The following is a 21,303-nucleotide window of genomic DNA, read 5'->3' as shown; positions in this document are numbered from 1 at the left end:
CCGGGGTGAAGGAATCGACGTGCCTATCGGATGAATTGCAGTCACCTTACACTGTATTTCAGCGGCTCCTTTCCAAATACCTTTCCTACCTTTAGAGGTAACCATGGAGCGTTGCAACATTGAGGCTCTGTTGCAGGGCGGACTGGGTCCCCATTACTCGTGGGAATAAAATTGGGGACATTCCAGGTCGCATTCACAGAATATGCTGAGATTCTTCCGGACGCTAGGCCAAAGATCCCAAAACTAGTTTACTTCGGCAACTACTAACATCATTGCTGCCGTTGACAAAATTTTGGCTGATGGTTTGGCTAGCGAGATTATTGCTACAGAGGTTCACAGCCTGATCTACAATGATACAATTATTCGTCTCAATAATCAACATCTTGGAGCGAATAACAGAGGTATGCGCAGAAGGACTTTACCCTTCTGGGTATTTCAAGTCAACAAAAGAGTCGAAAAGTTGAGAAAGGAGATTGGTCGTGTCACGCAAGCACTCCTTGGGAATCCGTCACCGAAAGTGCACAGATGCGTTGCGAACATCATTGGAAACTACCATCTGTCCAATGATATGCCAATCGAGAAAATCCTCGAGGTTCTGAAGCAGAAACTTGCGGTATGCTCCAATCGAATCCATAGATATCAAAAAGCTTTCTGCGAAGGACAGACAACACCGTGTTCTTCCAGAACCAACGAAGATTCTACAAAAATCTCACTAACTCAGATTGGGAAAGTAACTTCGATCTGGATCAGGCAAAAGACTTCTGGAGAAGTGTTTGGAGCGAATCCAACCGTTACAATTTAGAAGCAGCGTGGCTCCATATCAAAACACCTTGATGTTCATAAGTTGATAGCTGAGGAGCAAAAAGGATGTGCAAAAGGCTCCCGAGGCTGCAAAGAGCAGCTTGTAATCGATACGGTAGCTGTTAAGCAGGCTGTCCACCAAAAACGAAATATCTCGACAACCTGCATCGATTATAAATCAGCATTTGACTTCATATTACATTCGTGGTTGCTACAAATATTATGCTGGTACAAAATCAACCCCAATGTCGTTCTTCTCCTGAGAACAGTGATGAAGAATTGGAGCACGAAGCTATTGGTATCCTCACAAACATCACGAGAGATTCAAATCAGGCCTGACATTTTCCAAGGCGACTCCTAAGCCCACTGTGGTTTCGTTTGGCTTTGAATCGACTATCCCATCTTTTGCATGAAAGCAGATATGGGTTCCAAGTTAAACATGGCATATTGTCGAAAAGTACATTAAGCCATTTAATGTATATTGACGACATCAAGTTTTATTCCAAAAAACGAACGAACTTCGTTCCTTGCTGGACATCACCATCCAGTTCAGCAGGGATAAGGGCATGCAGTTGGGTTTGGAGAAATGTCGCATAAAAACGAAGGATACAGCCAAAGTATCATCAGAATTGAGGGTATGGATTCGGACGACCTTTACAAATACCTCGGCATATTGCAAGCAACAACACCTGCTGTGGCAATAATTAAATCAAAGTTGCTGGGGGAATTTGAACGGCGTCTGGATCTTGTCCATAAAACTGAGCTGTACGGGAAAAATAAAATCATGGCGATCAACACCTTCGCCATTCCCGTCCCCCTTTATACTTTCGGTGTGATACAGTGGAGTAATACGGACTTAGAATCTATCAATAGACGGGTAAGGGTAATTCTTGCAAACAACAACATGCACATGCCGAAAAATTCAGGATCACTATACCACTTCACCAGGGAGAAAGGGGGGTACTTGACTTGAAAACATTGCACTATAATTAAGTATCTTCTCTTCGAGAATTTTCTTTGAGAAACAATCCTCTAGCCAATTACACCAGGCTACCGTCATGGCAGATAATAAATTATCTCCTTTGAACTTGAGAAGCAGAGAATGGGATCCCATGTCGAATGTTACTTCAGTCCAACAGAAGATCGACATGTGAAACGAGAAACTCTTTCACGAAGGTCATATAAAAAATTTATTGTTGTCAGGCATTGACATCGAAGCCTCCAACAAATGGTTGACAAATGGTGTATGTTCTATGAGACCAAAGCATTCTTAACTTCAATCCAGGATGCTTCGCTCCCAACAAAAAATTATAAACAGTACATTCTTCACGACTCCTCAATCACCAACTCCAGTTGAAGGTTATGCAACTGTGAAGAAGAGACCATCCAGCAGATAACATCTGCGTTCAGGATGTTGAGCAGTACCGAGTACACCAGTCGTCATAATTCCGTCTGCAAGATTCTCCATCAAAACCTTGCGTTGAAGTATAACTTAGTGGCAACCTACCATCCTTATTATAAGTATACTCCGTACTGCGGGATCACGCTATTGCCACACACCACAATGTTAATCACAACAGACCTGATCTAGTTCTGCTTCTGAAGGAAGAACGAGCGTGCTTTGAAAAGGCACACTGTTAAAAAACAGTACGAAAAACTTGGAGACTACAAAAGATCGAAGTAGTCCCAGTGGTAATTTCAGCGACGGGATTAACCCCGCAGAACGTACATAAAGCGCTGAAAACGCTCGATCTTAGGGCTGGACTATACATGGAGATACAAAAAGCGGTTATCCTTGCAACCTGCGCTATAGTCCGAAGAGTCCTATTCGGTAACAATCTGACCTAATGGGTTTCAGTCTTGATCCGCACTGTCTTCGATACAAGATCCATGTCTCTGTAGTGTAGAACCACCGCGTCATTGCATGAAGTGTTTGTGACAATCGGGATGAAAATCCGAGGGGTTTACCTGCCGTGAAGGCATAATTCCACGGTCCTCTTCGGACACGGATTGATTTTGGGACCACAATCAGAGCCCCGCCATGCAAGCACGGTGGTCCTGGTTTATACTGAATGCAGGCTCAGCATTCATACCTCTGCCACAACTAAGGAGTAAGGCACCCGAGTTGTACAGCGCAACTCCACGCTCGAGCTCCGAGGAGCCCTGCCCGCGATATAGGTATAACCACAACCACTATGAAACTCGCACTAGGGGGCCAACCGCAAATAACCGGGCCGAGAACACATCCTCCAGGAATTCTCCTGGAGCATATGCTCTCAGAGGGCCATCCCGGTTCCCATAGTACCAGATAACCTCCGGTGAGGCTTCGTGGCAGAGCCACTTCAGATGAGTCCCTTGCAGACTCGGGTTTGATCGCCCTCCTCGAGTACGTGGGGACGGAACGCGACAATCGGAATGTAGAAATACATTTTTGCATGGTGGCACACACTTTGCCTTCAAACGCATCATCGCTGTGATGCGGATCTTTGGACGTTGCCTTCAGCCCAGCCTTAGGTTGGTCACCCCTCGGTCCGGTTGGGTGGAAAGAGGGTCCCTGGGCTTCTTTAACTATATATATGTATAATCGTTTTAAGGGAGAAGGAGACAAAAGAAATGAACTCAACTGAACGATACAAAACTATTACAAGAAAAATAAACCGATTCTAATTGAAAACCAGCCAAATTGAGCTTCAATTTTAATGTAAAATGTCGATACATCGAACTGGAAGAGTACTAAATGACACAGGGAAAAATTTCGTTGCAAGCTTCCTACAATCCCTGCCGAAAATCATTTTTTGAGGACATGTGCCGTATATGAAGTGGCGTGGAGGTCGAGGAAACGCTACACATGTTCAACCAGGTCAAAGGTTACCAATTGGGAAAACATGTAGAGTTAACTTTTGACATTACACAATAATCATTCATGAAGTGTACTAAAGGTCCTACTACAAAAAAAAAAGAATTTTTTCATGCCTAAGATGGAGTTTTGTAACAAATTCTCGGTTATCTTAGCAGATGGGTGGTTTTCTTCCTCAGGGCGACTACGAAGCTTCGCTACCCGACAATACTCTCCGTATGCTCTAAAAGTAAACCAACAGTAAAGATGAGTCCTAACAAACTAATTGCGGTCCAAAAAACTGAGGTCACAATGACGACCGCGGCTAGACACGGTCGCCTAATGATCGGCAAAGGAGTCATAGCAAGCCTCGCGAACGCTTGAGGGACGCAGCTATCATTGACAGAATCTTTGCGCAACGTTTGGCTAGCGAGATCACGGAGCTATCGTTATCCCATCTTTTGCATGAAGAGAAATACGAGTTTCAAGTTAAACATGGCATGTTATCCAAATGTGCATTGAGTCATTTCATTTAAAAACTTTGTACTAAAATCAAGTGCATGGCGTAAGTGAGTTTTTCTATGAGAGATCCTCTAGCCAATTACATCAGGCTACCATCAAGGCAGATAATAAAGTAGAACACTTTTGAAAAGTGGCAAGAAAATATTATATAGAGTAGACATGGAGACCAGAAAAGAGCCAAGAAGTCTCAGTTATATTTTCAACGACAAGATGAGTCTCGCCAAAGTGACACCAAATGCTGAAGATGCTCGACCTTAGGCCTGGAATTTTCCGCTATAGTCTTCTATCGAAGTGTATGTTGTTAATCTTGACTTGAGTACAATTTTCTTTTCGCAAAGTGAAAGCTATTTGGGCACACTTCGACTCGCTGAGTTTCCTCCTTCACATCACAAACCAGTTCCCTTGGATGCCATTCCTGTTGCAGAGAAGCCAGTTTTGAGTCTGTATATAAGCTTAAGCCTCATAAACCTTCGCGCCCCTACAGAGGAGACTGCAGAGTCGGAGAAGGATCCCTTCTATGTGGTAGTTGAGCGGACCCTCGAAGCCTGTCCCAAGTATGATATCAAAACCATACTTGGGGATATTAACAGCCAAGTAGGGAAGGAGCCCGTATTCAGACGATACGTTGGCTCCCAGAGCTTACATAGGCAAACCAATGATAACAGACTGCGAATTGTTCAGTTAGCAGTATCGCCCGAAATGGTTGTTGGAATTACCTGGTTTGCGCGAAAAGCGCACGCCTACGTGGTCCCCTCCAGATGGGACCACTTTCAACCAAATTGACCCCGTGTTGATTGAACGCCGCCACCTCTCAGCCTTGATGAATGTCAGAACATATAGGGGGCCAATACAGACTCGGATCACTATCTCGTTAGTATGTGCCCCGAACTCGAATTACACCAGCTACAATCCCCTCTGACAACCAGGTGAGAGTTCCTACTGAAGCTATTCACAACACCGCCCTCCGTAACACCTATAAGAGAGATATGGATGCCGCAATAACCGCAGCTAACAAATGCCCTGTAGTTGAAGTATCATCAAATGATCTTCACAATCACCGGAAGAGTGTTATCATTGATACAGCCACAAACATGCTTGGCCTCAGTCAGAACGGCTGGTTTGATGATGAGTGTAAGCTAGCAACGGAACGGAAGAATGCTGTATACCGAGTAATGTTGCATTTTCAAAGAACGCGAGCACGCGCAGAGACCTACAAAGAACTCCATCGAGAAGAGAAGCGACGGAAGAATTTTACGAACAAGTCAGCAGGATGAAGCCTTATACACTTTGATGCTCATCCTGCCGAGACAAAGAGGGAAATCTGACTTCTGACAGAATGGGCGTATTGGGGCGATGCGTTGAGTATTTTTATGAACCGCTCAACAACCAAAATATCGGCGAGTTGGAGGTCTCGCCAACTAAAGACAACGGAGAAATGCTGCCACCACTAAGCATAGAAGAAAGAGTCTGTGCAATCCATCGGCTTAGAAACCATAAGTCACCAGGAGCCGATGGAATTATAGCCGAATTGATTGAATATGGAGGCGACCAACTATACCAAGTGGTTCGTCAACATATGCTCGAGATGTGGGAGAGCGTATCAATGCCTGACGATTAGCAACGGAGCGATATATGTCCCATACATAAAAAAGGAGATATCACACAGTGCAGCAATTATAGAGGTATCACGTTGCTGAGAATTATCTATAAGATATTCTCCGCTATCTTTCTACCTCATACGCCCAGAACATCATTGGCCCATACCAAAGAGGCTTCACTCCACACAAATCTGCGGCAAGCAATGGAAAACTGTTTGAATGCGGACATCAGTTGCACCATCTTTTCATCGACTTTAAAGCCGCCTATGGCAGAATAGCCTGTATGAAACTGTACTGACTAGGCTGACCCTGACCAATGTGCGAGACCAGGTAAAAGCAGCAGGATCACTCTCGAGACCATTCAGCATTAACAACGGTGTAAGATAAGGGGGTGCCCCATCATGTATCCTCTTCAAACTCGCCCTGCACGTACAGTCTACCTTCATCCAGACCGAGCAGAAGATTACAACTTTGAGACCGTTGATAATTTCTCCTATCTAGGGTCGAAAATCACAACCGATAACAGCTATGACGATGAAATCCGCGCACGGTTGTTGGCAGCCAACAGAGCCTATTTCGGCTTACAAAAACTGTTTCGCTCGATACGTCTCACCATAGGGTCAAAGCTCTTACTGTACAAGACTATGATCTTGCCAGTCCTTATATATTCCTCGGACACCTGGGTTCTTAGCAAAAAAAATTGTGAACATGAGGATGGACGATTCCGTAGCCTACATAACGACGAAATCTATGAGCGATACCATAACCGTCGGCTTTTGGATGAAATACGGCTTAACAGGTTGCGGTCGGCAGGTCACTTATTCCGTATAGGTCAGGATGATCCAGCCGAGAAAGCCTATAATGGCAATATCTATGGTAGAAAAAGAAGATGAGGCAGACCCTGCCTGAGATGGATCGATGGCGCAGGTCAGAACGCCAGACAGCTTTTAAGGAAATCGAATTGGTAGACCTCGGCGCAAAACCAGGATGTCTGGAACTCCTTATTAAGGCAGACCTAGACTGGATGCCGGTTGTTGCGCCGTCGATAATGATGGTGTAAACTTAAATTTGTGGTGGCTAACCCGGAAACAAAAAAATCTGCTGTATGGATAAAGTACAATACAGGACCGAATATACTTCCATGAGGAACTCATGCTCTAATCTTATGAGAGAGAATATTTTTGTATTTCACTTGGAATCGGCGTTTCATTAAATACGATATTAATAGATTATGGAAACAACCAAGAAATAGTCGTTTAATATTGTTAATAAAAACTGCATGCGAATCCTTGTCGAATACTTGCGCCGCATCTAGGAATACTGCTGTACAATATATTCTTCCCTCAAGAGCATTGTTTATTTCTGATACAATTCGGTCAACTTGCTATGTTGTATTCAACTATTTTCTAAATCAGAATTTGTGATCTGGTATCACGCTGCTGTCTGTCAGGATTGGCAATAGCTTTTGGAGCAGTAGTTTTTCGAATACTTTCGATATTGTGCGAAGAAAACTTATCGGTCTGTACGATTTGATTTGAGTGGCATCATTTTGGGAAATGCCCAACTCTCAACATTGCAATGAAAATATAGCACAGCGATTGAAGGTCTTTAACTGGCAGCTACTCAAACATGAAAGAAGTGATTATGTAAATCATACCCTGGAGCCTTCCTGGGATTAACTTTTTCTTTAGTGATACTCTGAACTTTCTTAAGGATGTTTGCAGGTGGCTCAGGTTGGTGCTGATTGGGTATCTGGGAAGAGTTCAAATAGCATTTGACGATCGATAAGTTTGAATACTTCTGCGAGGTGAGTTAGGAATGGTCTAGCTTTGTCCTCATTGCTTTTAGCCCAATTCCTTGTGATAGTTGTTAAGGAGTAAATCCCACTTGTATGGCAGAAAAGTGGCTATTTCCCGGAAATTTTATTAAAAAAAATGTGTGAGTCTCTGGTTTAATCTCACCCTTGAATAAAAGGTGCGGTGTTCTATTTCCTAATCAGAAAGTTTTTCTTCCCCAAAGAAATGGGATCTACTTCCTGTTCAGAACCTTTGATTACAACCTTCTTTGCTGCTCTTAAGCTAATATTTGTAGAATTGTCTTTTTTTCTGTCGGAAGACCTTCGGTTAATTTTCTAAAACGATCAAAGTCGGTTCGCTTCATGTAAACAATTGATGTTGCTATTCCACCGAATGTGTGGCCTTAATATCTTTTCGATTTTATTGTCTCCCCTTTTGACTTCGGTTAACTAATTTGCAACCAGCAACGAATTGTGAAAAACGACTCAATTGTAAAAACTTAAATGGGAGGCGCAAGGTTGCAATTTGTTGCCGAATCGTGTGGGAAAGAAAAATGTTTTCATTTTAAACGCCTGTTGTGTCATATCCTGTCAGGAACCGACGCACCGTATGGTTGCCATTAGTCCAATACCTGATTCATGGTTGCATCCCAACGGACTTTCCAAATTATAATACCATAATGCCCTAAAAGGGAAAGATTTGCTGTTCCGAACCTTACCATCTAACCTCGGTTAGCCTCAGAATGTCCTGGCTGCATCTGTTAAGTGGTGAAATCGAAATATGTAAAAAGCTAAAACTGAGACAAAATATGAGCTCTATGTCTCTGACTTATTTCGTATTCGGAATGTGCAATGAGAGTTAAGGTGTCTCCGACTCATTGATTATCAATGCGCAATCGGATCAAAATTATGTAATTACATAATTGTCGTGGTTTAGTTAAACGAGCATGGTAACACGCAATTAGTAGACGTACTAACTTGTTGCCATAGCTTGCAATCCTACACAAATTAGAAAATTGGGAATGGATCTTGACGGAGATCTTCCAATAATACATGTGTGTGGTGAATATGTTTGTGTGAAAACAGGTTTAGCTTGAAAGCCTTCCACTTGTCCAGTTTTACGCTTTAAAATAGATAATATAAGAAAGGATCTCAATCGGAGATACGCCGTGAAATAGTTGAATAGAAGAAGATTATAGAAGAGTAGAGATCTCGGTCGAATAGATACGACGCGAGTAAGAAAACAAGTCGGAATACCGGAAGCTCGCGCTTCGGGTATAAAGGTTTTGTGTTCATCTTATGTAAGAAATTTCAACGCACATTTCTCTATCCGTATATAGCTACAAATCCAACGTAATCCTTCATATTTTTCCAAACTACGAGACATACGTACATATTACGCTCACCCTAAACAAACAAACTGCCTATTTTCGAATACTGTACACATATATGCACGTATATAAATTGATCGTACCCATATTTCCGATTTACTTCTTATATTTATCTGAATTAGGTACTACCCGCAAAGTTCATTAGCACGCATATACAATATACCTATATACACACATGTCTGGTTGGAGTAATTGATATTCACATACAAATGATTAAAAAACTAAAACAAAATAATTCTTTGCGACCCCATCCATAACAACTCATTTCATTGTGGTATTGACGAAATTATATGTGATGATGACGTCATGCGGGTTGTAGAGTGCACGAAATTCACGAAAAGTGGAAAAGTTTCACCCCCTATAACTTTGTTAATAATAATTGGATTTTCTTCAAACTTGACCAAACTGTGCACTATGTTCTGCATTATATGCATACCAAATTTTGTACTTCTGGAATGAACATAAGGAGGGTCCCGGCCAAATTTATAATATGTAGGAATACACTATTATTAACTTTATTTGTGCAGACATCACAACCGGATATATTTTGAGGCCTAGATTTCGTAGAGATGCACCATTGTGATTTTTTTCAGATTTTTCAGTTGGATAGGTTCTGAGAAGGAGACCTGTTACACTTTTTGGGGGTCATATTTTGAGCCCTCACTCCCCTATGTTTCACCCAATATCAAATATTGAACCAATTTCGAAAAGTACTAATTGAGACCTTTCATTTGATATGCCACATGGCTACATTCTGTGAAAAATTTGCACCCTCCATTCACATGTATGGGGAACCCCCCCTTAGAATTAACACAAGATGGCGCCACTTACTGCATGTAAAGGGAACACCAGATTACATACTCTCACCAATTTTCGTGATAATCGGTCGAGCCGTTTCCGAATAAATCTGGTGTGACAGACAGACAGACAGACAGACAGACGGACAGACGGACCGACAGACACCGTCTCGATTCTAATCAGGTTTTGTTTCACACAAAACCTTAAAAAAGACAAATTGAGGGACTTTTTTGTGTTTTAACATTTGTGCGTTCAAGTATTTTACAGTATCATTGTAACTTTCACGATTGTTCTAAAACCCTGGATGCTGTTGTAACAGAGGGTATACACTTTCCAAGAACCGATTCGTATCCCTTTAGGGTAGTCGAAGGTTGCAACCCATCAATTCGATCCGTAGATGACGTTTCGATAATTTAAAGAAATTTTCAATTTGCTAGCTAATTACATAGCAAGCTAATTTATAGTAAATTTCTCATCCTTAACTCATAAAGCCATTCAGACTATAGTGTTTTTCTTTCTCAAACGGATTTCGTTCTTACGAGTCGTCTTCATTAGTTATTTAACAGAAATGTTATCATTTCAGTAAAGAGTTCATCCTTTAATTCACCGATTTATTATGCCATTTTGCAACCTCATCAACAATCATTTATTGCTTCCCAGAAATTACATCACAACGTTTCTTATACAGAAAAGGTGTTTAAGGCTTGCGGAAGCCCAAAATATACAAAAGCCTATAAGTGATAACTAGGTGCATCCCAAAAAAAGTATAGTAAAAGTGAATTGCCACTAATAAAGCCTTTAATATATCCATAAAATCTACTACAAAAATTCGTGACCAAAATATAATATATAATAATATTTTTAGGAAAAGCGAAATGTTCGGAAGTTAGTAACTCATGCCTGTACGACTGCTTTTCCTAAGTTCTTTCCCTTGAGCATATCCATAAATGCTTGTGGCATATTTTCGAATCCTTTCGTAGCAGTTTCCCTATATTTCACTTTGCCCTCTTTAATCCAGTCTCTTACAGCTTTAACGGCCTCTGAAAAGCGGTCTTTCCATCTGTGGACCAAGAAACCTTCCATTTTTAACTCATTCGAAATAAAATATGGTTGCACAACAGGAGCTGTAAAGAAATAATTAAGCAGGCAACATAATGGCTTAGCCATGTAATTATACAGTATAGCTATAAATATATATTAGCAATCATTGGCGCAACAATCCAATTGAACCAACGCCCTAAATTATTCGGAAATATACATATGTATGAATCTATATTATAATAGTTACCTAAAGGTATTTTGGTATCATTGTAGACGGAAATTGATCCGCAAACGGAAATCCTTCCATACTTATTCATTTTACTCATTATCATTGAGCTTATTTCACCACCAACCTGAAAACTTGACTGTTATTTAAAAAAAAGGAAACAATTCTAAAATTTTCCGTACATTGTCGAAGTAGCAATCGACACCAGTGGGTGCAGCTTCATTCAGACTTTTGCCAACATCGCATGTTTTGTAATTGAAAGCATAGTCGAAACCTAGTTCTTCTTTCAACCATATACATTTTTCGTCTGAACCAGCGAATCCAATGACTTTGCATCCCTTTATTTTTGCAATCTGTCCCACAAGACTTCCAACCACTCCTGCTGCTCCCGTCACAACCACAACTTCCCCTGCCTTCGGCTTACATATTTCGAGAAACCCAAAGTAAGCTGTAGAGCTACATCAATAAAATTATTATGAATTATTATTAAACATGAATGCCCTTTTTAACTTTTCTAATTTTTTTTTTACAAATTTTCAGAATTTTAATTTTAATTTAACCTTTAACACTTTAATTTAACGCTCACTATAGCTTTTGTCTAATAGGCAATATACGCTATTATCGATGTGATATAGTATCTCCTCCTCAATCTAGCGATCCGAATCAAGTTTACCATCTTTCCAATGAAATTAACATTTTTTCAGGTCAAATTAACATTTTTTCATATCAAAATAACAGGATCAAAGTACCTTGTGAAAGTAACTCTGGCCCAGTCGCTCCAGATGGAATGAGGATGTGCAATCTCTGAATGTGACGGAATTAATTCCTTCATTCATCAAACATTTAAGAATATGACCACACGTAACATCACCTAGAGCTTGCAAACCAGTCCCTTGACTTTTTCGAACACCCTCTCAGTTGGATTCATTATAGGAGATTAGTGCGGCAAAAACGTTAAATGTAGCCTCGAACGTTATAATACCTCTTTGACTTTGTTCCGTTTATGAATCTGGTCGTTATCTCTTAGAATTAATCTTCCTTCTTATGAAGAATCCAACCTTGACACCAATTCTCCGAAAACATAATGCGAAATTTCTCTGTATTACATTTAGTTACATTTTTCCCAAGGACCGTTAGAATTGTAACCACTGCCAGATTGATGGGGTTGGGGTACCTTCTGCAAAAATCCAAATTGAATCCACACTCATCTTTGAAAACCATTTTTGGCGGTATTCTTTGAGACCTTGCTGAAATATCAGTGTCATATTGTGCATACAAATTCACTTCTACCACTAACTCACTACCTTCCAAGATCATAAATAATGGTGGGATTTTTGCTGAAAGTTCGAGTATTGCGCCCTATGTTATTATTTATGTAACTGCAAAGATCTATACTACAAGGATGAAGTTAAGGGAACTCGCACTAAATTGTGAGAATCTAGTAACATACCATACTACCATACATACCATACTTTATTCGAGGAGCTGTAACGATGAGGATATGTTTTGCACTAGATTTTATATGAAACAGCATCGGGATTTTTCGAAATCTTTCCTTTGAAATTGATTTGTGTCTCAATATAAGTTTGGAATTTTTGATATCATATTTTGGCAATGGAATTTAAAAGTAAATCTAACAAGCTAGAAACCGGAAGCTGGACGCTTCAGGTATGAAATGTTTTGTTTGTTTCCTGTGTAAGTATATTTGAGTGCAGAATTATCCCATTTGGATGTAGCCCGGAATGTATATGTATAACTCTAGGATGAACCTAACGAGGGTTTCCAGTCAATTTCCCAAAACCATAGTAATATGCTATTATTTATTGCCATAATTCGAGTAGATATCGATATGGACAGTATTTTGTAGCCTGGACACCATGCAGAAGCAGCTTCATTATTTTTTGGATTGTTCGGGTGGGTAGATTCTGAAAACGATATCACTTTCGACCCCCGCACTCCTCGCCTTTCCAACAAATATCCAAACTAAGACTGGCTTCAAAAAGTACTAATCAGGACCTTTCTTTTGATGACTATCTTCGGCCAAAAAAAATGCACACCCCCCTTTTCTATATTTGAGGACCTGCCCCCTCCCTTAAACTCAACTTACTGCATGTGTGGGAGTTCCAACCCTCTCACCCAATTTCGTGTCAATCGGTTTGATCATTTCTGAGAAAAGTGCGTATAACAGACAGACAGACAGACATTGAACCGATTTTAAAAAAGTCCTTTCAAATGATTCCCCACACGACTACATTCGTGCATCTCCTCCTCACTTGTTGGCGATTTCCCCTCACCATATAAAGTCATACGATTCACTATATGCGTTCAATTCATAGTTATCGTACATTCATCAAACTTAGTGTCAGTAGGTGCCTACGTTTTCGAAAAAATGTTTATAACGAACAGATCGTAAACCGATTTTAATAAAGTTTCGTTACAGACAAAATCTGAATACACTTGCGTAGAACAAAATCGAAAATGAAATTAACGCCCGTTAATACATCACATCCCGATTTGCAACTGCATTATTCTATTTCGATGCAATTAGCATATATATGTACACATATACGTACCCAGGCATACCAAGGTATCCGACTCCAAGTGAATAAGGAAGTCCTTCAAAGTCATCGAGACGCGTCACTTCATCTGGACTCATTGAATTTTCAACGGAGCCTTCAGACTGGTTTCACAACTGTGTGTGTCCTCTAGCCGAAATATCCAAATACGTACGAATCCAACTGGATACTTGGGATTGTTGCTTTCGATAACCCTGCATGCCAAATTACCTAGGTTATTTAGGCTTCACTAAAGCTATTCTATTGGGATTACTTGGCCACTTGACCGCCAATCATAACACTGTTCACGGGGTACCGCGACATGTAAGGTCGCATGTAGGGGTCGACACTCAGATACTCCGCTTCGCATAGTATTTCTGTGGGAAATTTGCAAGTGGACACCAGATTCAGTAACAATAAATAGAACACTACACTTACCGCCAGGACCAAGAGCGGGCAGCTTTTCAGTCTCCAATCGAAAATTCGAGGGCGTCGGCTCACCCTCAAATTGTTTAGCATAAAGAATTTTTTTCGCGATTACCATTTTCCTCGACAAAACCGGCTGAACTGACTCCGATTACCTCGTAATGTCAACACTTATGTCCAATGATGAGATCAAAACTCGACTGTTTAATTATCTCACCAAGGTCAACTTATCAAAAACCAGTTTAAACAAGTCGGGAAACCGGAAGCTGGGCGCTTCAGGTACGAAAGGTTTTGTGTATTTCTTAGTACGTAGCACGTAATAAATTCATATATTATGTGAGAATATTCACTTTCGGATGATATTGACATTCATAGTCTTGAATTTGCAAGGAAGCGACAACTTTGACGTATTATAACTTTGTTAGTAATAGTGCTATTTTGGTGAGATCATGCTCTATGTTATAGCCTATATTATTGCGAAATTTCATGGTGCTAACGTAAACTTAAGGGGGGTTTTGCAGCCAATTACTAAAAATTATGGTAATATACTATTATTAACTTTATTTGTACAGATATCAGTATGGAAGGTATTTCGGAGCCCAGGCACCATATAGTGGCAGGCTCCTGATTTTTTTCAGATTTTTCGGTTTGGTAGTTTCTGAGAATGGCCCCCTTAAAGGAATGGTCACTTTCAACCCCCCGGACTCCCCACCTTTCCAACAAATGTCAAAACTAAGACCGGTTTCTAAAAGTACTAACCGAGACCTTTAATTTGATACCCCACGTGAGTATATTTGATGCAAAAAAAATTTACACCCTCCTTTTGCATGTATGGGGACCCCCCCTTAAATTCGACGTACAAGGATGTAACTCACTGTATGCGTGAGCGTTTACAGTTCCCATCTTTCTACCAAATTTGGTGTCAATCGCTATAACCGTTTCCGAGAAAAATGCGTGTGACGGACAGACAGACAGACAGACAGACAGACGGACAGACAGACAGACAGACAGACAGACGGTAAACCGATTTTAATAAGGTTTTGTGTTTACACAAAACCTTAAAAAGAATTCACCTGAAGAGCAGAGTCTAGAAATTGCATAAGGAATCTACCGCCATATAATTTATGGGCAATTACCTTCTACGCAAACAAGTAACTTGTGCTCACTTATTATTACCAAATGGTGAAGCGAGATCGATGTAAAATGCAGAAGCGTTGCTTAGTGGAAAAGTATTAACTTGCGCTTCACTGACTACAGTGATGAACAAATAATTGCACAATTAAAATATTCAAATAAATATAAATTTTTTGTCCAGTCACTTAGAGCTTATATGTGCGTACTTGTAGTTAACCGTTTTGGCGGTAGACCACGGTTGAAATGACTGGCGTTTAACCAACCGCGTAATAGGGCGGTTAGATTGCCGAAGAATGCACGATCGATGCACAATGAAGTATATCATCGCCATATCGAAAGTGCTTGCTGTTAAAGAAGAGGGTTCACCTGTGCTATTTTAATTAGTGATATACAAGATACCAAACTCATTTTAGACGTCATAACTTTTTAAGTTAAGTTCCCTCCCTCAAGTTAAGCCCAACCGTTTTGACATGAAAATAGCAACAATCTCTTTAAGGGGGTCATCCCGTGTGTCGGATTCGCGGAATCGAATTTTTTTTTTGGCACCAATTGTATCTAGATATAGTGTAGAATATATGGGTAAAGTTATTTTTTTGATATTCAGAGTCGCTCGGAAATTATAGTGTTAAACACGTGGTAAGTCACATGCCCGATTTATGTCGATCGCCATAATAAAGCTCGTATTTATCGATCCGAATGACGTTCGAATGACTTCGCTAAAAGGACAAAAATTGAAGCCAAGGCTGTACATGTATTCCTTCAAGAAACCTAAGGTTTATGGATTAGGTATAGCAAATTAATGGTCAGTTAAGGTTTTATGGCTAAAAATCACATTCTACTTTTTAAATGCGTTTTTTCTCGAAACTGCATATTGAAAATCGGCTGCCAACATAGCCCAAAATCTATCCGACCAAATTCTTTGAAATGTTCACCACTTATTCAGAACATATTTCTACGGTCCGCAAACTAGGATAATTGCGATTCATTCAGTAGATTTTTTTATTCATTGAAGAAGCCGTGAAAGAACACCAAAATTCACAAAAAAAGTTTAACAAGGCACCAAAAATTTAGCTTTTAATATTTCTTAATAATCCTGCGGACTGTAGTTAAGTCTGTACGTTCAAATTCTGTCTACTTTTTTTTTCTTTAAGATGATCACAGCACCATCTAGCGTGGCAGAAGAAAAACACCTTTTTTGGAGATGGGTGTATAAACTGTCCTGTATTTCAATAACGAACTATGCAATCGAGCTGGAAAAATTACTATGCACGCTCAAAATATTAGTAAATCTATGGTCAAAAATTCGTATTCGCATCTTTCTCCGGTCCTTCACAAACAATTTCTAAAAAAAGCCAAAAAAAACGAACTTTACACGGGATGACCCCCTTAAAGGGATTAGATTCTCCTCATCTACTCTTCTTCCGGGGTAGTGTTGAAAATTCATATTTTACTATGACGATATCAAAAACCCCACTTTGAGGGGCCATTACTTTTTAAAAGTTGAATACCGGCGCCAGCGGTCAGAGGTCACCCGTATAAATGGAGCGGTTGGGCTACCGAAGAGTGAACATTCTGTTCACAAACGAAATGTCCGCCGTTGAAGACGAAACGAAAGAAAGAAATATTGGATTCATCCTTTAGTCCAAGCACATCACGAATCTGGTCAATTTACAATTTATTTTCAAGAACTGAGAAAACAAGAGGATATTTTTTTCGGTTATGTGAGAATGAGTGTTGCGTTGTAAAGATTTTTTACGGAAGATGGTCACGTGGGGTATCAAATGAAAGAGATCGATTAGTACTTTTTGAAAACTTATTTCTAATACTCGGTGAGGTAAGGCTCAAAATATCTCCGCCAAAAAGTGAAACAGTCTCGTTCTCAGAACCTATACAACTCCAAAATCTGTAAAAAATTACAATAGTGTATCCATGTGAAATGTGAGGAGGAGGACGAAACCTCTATACACGTCTTGGGACAGTGTCCGGCACTTGTGCAAAGTAGGTCGAGGTCACTTAATACCAGATTCAAAACTGGAAAATCTGGAAGTAGGGAACATACTAAAGTTCCTAACGGTTATAGGCCTGCTTGAGATGCTATGATCAATAGGTACACTATTACCTGTAAAAGGGGCACAATAGTTCTTCAAGGACACGGTGCGACTTTCCCTTAACAGAATAATAATAATAATCTATGTGAAATGCAGGCCTCAAAAGACATCCGGTTCAGATATCTGCTGAAATAAAGTTAATAATACTTTTATAACCATGTTTTAAAAATTTGCCGGAAAACCCCCTTAGTTTTATCATAGAAGTACGACATTTGTCATGAGTACCGGCAATCGACATCATGGGAAGAACCACCCGAGACGTACAAACTGCCTTCATCCAGATTGAGCAGGCGGCGCTAGATCTTGGACTGCACATCAATGAAGGCAAGACAAAATATATGGTGGCAGCGTCAACACCGAAGACGAATCAACCAACAACATCAAACCGCACTAGTCAAACAGAAAGAATAAGACAGGAGAATACAACTTTGAGACCGTTGACAATTTCTCCTATCTAGGGCCGAAAATCACAACCGATAACAGCTACGATGATGAAATCCGCGCACGGTTGTTGTCAGCCAACAGAGTCTATTTGAGCTTACAAAAACTGTTCCGCTCGAAACGTCTCAACATAGGGTCAAAGCTCTTACTGTACAAGACAATGATCTTGCCAGTCCTCATGTATTCCTCGGAAACTTCGGTTCTTAACAAGAAAAATTGCGAACTCTTGGCCGCGTTCGAGAGAAGAATCCTCCGAAGAATTTTTGGCCCCCTACATGAGGATGGACAATTCCGTTGGCTACACAATGACGAAATCTATGAGCGATACCATGACCGTCCGGTTGTGGGTAAAATCCGGCTCAATAGGTTACGGTGGGCGGGTCACTTAATCCGTATGGATGAGGATGATCCCACCCGGAAAGTCTATAAGGGCAATATCTATGGTAGAAAAAGAAGACGAGGCAGACCCTGCCTAAGATGGAGCGATGGCGTAGGCCAGGACGCCAGACAGCTTTTAGGGATATCGAATTGGTGGACCTCGGCGCGAAACCGGGATGTCTGGAGTTCCTTATTAAGGCAGGCATAGACCGGATACCGGTTGTTGCGCCGTTGATGATGATGATGATGATCGGCAATAATATAGAGCATTCTGAAAAGTTTAAACGCAATCCAACTATTATTAACAAAGTTATAGGCGGTCACAATTTCGCAATTCAGATAAATTTATTCCACTCTAAGACACCATCATCATATAAAGTGAACTTGTATGAACGGCGGAGTAGGTTAGACATGTGCGCGTATATGACATGTTTATGCTTTTGTCCACGGAGTAACGTGGAAATACGTGAAGATCAATTTACATATTTACATTTACATATATATAGGTGTATGCATCGGCATGCGGTAATAGGCAATGTTTGTTTATTTAGGATGAACATAACATTTATGTGTTTGATATGGAATTTGGCAAAATATGAAAAAATATTGTGTATTCTTAGCTATGTACGAGTAGGAAAATCGTACATGGAAAGTTTCTCACAGAAGATGAACACAAAAGCTTTATACCTTCCAGTATCCTGACTTGATTCTAGTTGCTTGGATGCCTGCGGCTATCATTAGCCATTGTTGCGACATTCTCGCACATAGGGGTATTTCATCAATGTAGCGGCCAAAACCCTAATTCAAATAACTGTTATTTTCAGGTAGTCATCTCCTCTATGGATTATTTCCAGATATTATCTCTTTTCATCGTTCAAATACTTAGGTTTTATAGTTAGTGGAGGTTGACCATTGTTACCATGCAAATCACAACTTTGAACGACCTCTGCGTAGAGGCATTTTTTATTTGGTTTCCTATAGTGTTATGTGAAGTTTTTGAGAAGAAGTCATGGATTCCGAGAAAGCAGGTGTGTGTGTTGAATATTTATATTTTTAAAATTTTTATTTGCTGGCAGTGTATTTTTCATTCAATTAAAGATTGATGTTTTTAAGCAAATTTTTTTTCTAAATATTCTTTTCAAAGGTGTTTTTGTTATAGTGCCATCGATTCTACTTTTTCTGAATAGCACATGTTCTGCTTTTATAGATACCAAAAGGATTGATCCCGCTTTTTTCCGCTTTTTTGAAAATAGTGTGATTTTAACTCACGAAGAAAATAACTGTTTAAAAATCGATATCTTGTATTGGCTATATGACATTTTTCTGTTTAGTGGCCCATCCAATCGCCGAGTAATGACTCGGAAACAATTATTCATTATTATATGAAGAAATCAGAAGCTTCAAATATTAATGACAAATTGAATTATTTAGAGAATTACCTCCTAAATCTCGAACCATTTTCAACCTAAGATGCAGTCAAAATAAACAGAGATATACGTTGTATGAAATCGGAAATTAAGACCAGATTCACAAAATAAAGAAGAAATATTTGTGAAAAAACACAAACTATGGTTAGACGGAATGGTTAGTGTACCAAAAACTACAACTCCGTCTGGAGGACGACCACAGATAATGTTTCTCGATTCAAGCAGCAGAAGCAAGAGAAGAAAAACGGAGCAACTATGAAACAATTCGGAATACCGGAAGCTCGCGCTTCGGGTATAAAGGTTTTGTGTTCATCTTAGTGCAAGCGCAGTTCTGAAATAATTTAGTTCAGTTGAAAATAAATGTGAAGATTCATGTATTTAAATTAATACAATTAACGTAAGAATTACACAGAAGGTCGGGTAGGCCAAACAATTGTAATAGCCAACCATTGAAATAAAGTTAACTTAGTTAAGCTAAATATTTAAGCTAGAATGTAATTAATAATATATTCGAAAGTAAGAAACTATTGAAAATCAAAAACTTATAAACTTATGTAAGAAACTTCAACGCATATTTTTCTATCCGTATATAGCTACAAATCCTACATATTCCTTCATATTTTTCCAGATTACAAAACATACGTACATATTACAGCCATAGATATTATCCTCACCCTAAACAAACAAACTGCCTATTTCCGAATACTGTACATATTTATGCACGTAGATAAATTGATCGTACCCATATTTCCGATGTACTTCGTGCACAAAAGCATACATATGTACACATATAGTACGTATATTAGATACGACTGGTTCAATGTACAAATATGCCTATCTGAATTAGACACTACCCCCGCTACCTATATACACACATGTCTGGTTGGAGTAATTGATATTCATATACAAATGACTAAAAAACCAAAACAAAATAATTCTTTGCGACCCCATTCATAAGAACTCATTTCGTCGTGGTATTGATGAATTGATATGAGATGATGACATCATACAGGTTGTAGAATGTACGAAATGTTCGACCCCATACAACTTTGTTAATAATAGTTGGATTTTCTTCAAACTTGACCAAATTGTGCATTATGCTCTTCACTAAACCCACACCAAATTTTGTACTACTGGGATGAACATAAAGGAGGTTGCCGTGTAAATTTCCAAAATGTGGAAATGTGGACTTCGGATGTGACGAAAGAAGAAATTACTTGCACACAAAAATAACATAAAGGAATTGCAAAATACTGAAGTGGAAATCGAAGATAAATCTTACATGGTGTCTTATTCTATGATGCTAACAATAATTGATGGAAAAGTATGCAATGCTGCCACTAAAACAACATCTACAATGAGATGCTATATATAGACAAAAAGGAACAATTAACAGATTTTGGTCTGTCAATCTTACATGCCAGGATTTGTCTTTTCGAATCTGTATTGCAATTGTAAGAAAGTGGCGGTTAACATCCGAAAGAGAAAAACAAACTGTCAAAAAGAGGAAGCTTTCTCTACAAGGTGAATTCAAGACCAAGATGGGCCTCATGGTAAATGTTCCTAAGACGAATTCTGGCAACACTGCTAGACGATTTTTTGCCAATTATGAACGCTCTGCAGAAATTACCGATATTGACATCAATTTCATCTATCGCCTCAAAATAATCCTGGAAATATTGTCTAATGGACACAAGGTAAACACGGAAAAATGTTCTGTTTATGCCAGAGAAACAGTAGAGCTTTATATAAATGTCTACCCATGGCATCCCATGACCCCAACACTTCACCAAATACTAATTCATGCATTCGAGGTTATTAAGAAA

The 21,303-nt window shown here is 39.6% G+C and overlaps 1 pseudogene; it reads right to left on the bottom strand.

The window, feature by feature from the left end:
• Positions 1-10,517: 10,517 nt before the first annotated feature.
• LOC119646491 lies at positions 10,518-14,232 on the bottom strand (annotated as a pseudogene).
• Positions 14,233-21,303: the final 7,071 nt, after the last annotated feature.

This window comes from Hermetia illucens, chromosome 1 (genome assembly GCF_905115235.1).
Source record: "Hermetia illucens chromosome 1, iHerIll2.2.curated.20191125, whole genome shotgun sequence".
Lineage (NCBI taxonomy): Eukaryota > Metazoa > Arthropoda > Insecta > Diptera > Stratiomyidae > Hermetia > Hermetia illucens.
This window is presented reverse-complemented; position numbering and strand designations above follow the sequence as displayed.